The sequence below is a fragment of the Lolium perenne genome, chromosome 7 (assembly GCF_019359855.2).
Source record: "Lolium perenne isolate Kyuss_39 chromosome 7, Kyuss_2.0, whole genome shotgun sequence".
NCBI lineage: Eukaryota > Viridiplantae > Streptophyta > Magnoliopsida > Poales > Poaceae > Lolium > Lolium perenne.
Genome location: NC_067250.2, coordinates 64,586,641 through 64,588,446, shown reverse-complemented (window position 1 = coordinate 64,588,446; position 1,806 = coordinate 64,586,641).

The following is a 1,806-nucleotide window of genomic DNA, read 5'->3' as shown; positions in this document are numbered from 1 at the left end:
TGCCAAGCGAGGTAGGATGGCTGATCCTCCCCGCCGTTCTAGTAGCCGTGCACCCCCTCAAGCTCATCACGGCACTGACACTGGCAGCTCAGCTCGGGGTAGAACCAAGTCTGTTGCTACCAAGCACAAGGATAAGAATGTTGTCCAAGAGGATGATGAGGTAGTACCAACCATCAATGTTGGGGCTGCAAACCGTCTTGAGTGGCAGGAATGGAGGACACTGAATCCGTATCGCTTTGAGAAGCCAACTTACACTCGTTCGGACAAGGCATTCTGGACCAACACACAAGCAGCCCTCTGGGAGGGTTTCTATGATTCTCATGAGTTCATGAAGCATGGTAACATTGTATCACCCAAGGCCATCAATCCTGACGAACTTGCCTTGCATGAAGCCACAAAGTATCGTTTTGTGGTTCAAACCTTGAGGGGCCTGGGATTGTATGACCTTGTGTGCCTCAAGCCTGATGATACCCAAGATGATCCTACCTTCTGTCCCCTCATTGTACGTCAGTTTCACTGCACTGTCTTCTTCCATGATGATGAAGACCGCACCCTCACCTGGATGACCGGCAAGACAAAGTTCTCATGCTCCTACTCTCAGTTCCGTGCAGCCATGGGTTGTGGTGATGACAGTAATCCAGGGTACAAGATTCATTCACGGTCCCGGTGCACTAGGGGTGACATCTCTTTCTGCTATCCTGCGAACCCTACGCCTGGACCTCCCACTATCTCTGGGATGTACTACTCCTATTTGGTTCTTGCCAAGCTATTCCGGGAGAACCTCATCAGCAAGTCTGGAGACCACAGTGAAGTCCGGAACTATCACCTCAACTTGATGTACTATTGTCATCCTGACAGAGTGAGGAAGATTGATGGCTGTGATCTTATCTACTGTGAGCTAAAGAGAGCAATTATGGATCGCATGACTCCTAACTACGCCCAGTATGTTCAGCGGCTCATCAACTACATTGTTCCCGCTCCTCGGAACGTTATTGGTGAGAAAGTCATCATGGATCCATTCAGGTTCCCCATTCAGGAGGCCACTCGTCCAGACGTTCCCTCCATGATGCCCACCACTGAGCGCCGCTCCAAGGCATCTCATGATCATGAAGCTAGCTCCAGTCACTCTCGGCGCTCTCAGCGTGGGGCCGCTCGTTTCTTCACATGCATGTTCCAAATGTGCAAGAAAAGCCATGATGTCGCCCATCAGACCCTTACTATTGTCCAAGAGACACGGAGGCGTCAGACTGAATTCATGGCCTCAAGGAACCACCCTGTTCCTCCTCCTGGCCCTGAGATGGAGCCTGTGATAGCACCTCAGTGGGAGATGCCTCTTCTTACCGATGAGATGCTCCAGAACTTTGACTTCTCTGTGTACGCTCATGGTGCTCTCCCTAGGCCTGCTCGTGCTCCTCCTGCTGACTATGCTGATGATGATGAGCGTGATGATGATGCCCGTGATGATGATGCACGCGAGAGCTCCTCCTCGCTTGGGTTTGGTCACTACTGATGGGTGCGATAGTATCTCTCCTCTTTTCTTCGCCTTTTTGGTGATCCGATGCCAAAGGGGGAGAAGAGAGTAGAGTCTAGACCACGGAGTTCTTTGATCGCCACAAGCCATGGGAGTTGCTTTATTTGGATTTTATATGGCTTGTGCTAGTTTACTTTGAGTTTTCCAAGAACCATTTGCTATTCGTGTATGGATATGTATGGATGATTATTATGTGTGCTACTCCATGTTAGGATGATTATGCTATGCTTATATATCTTGATATGCACATCTCCATACCATGCTTGTTTCCTAAA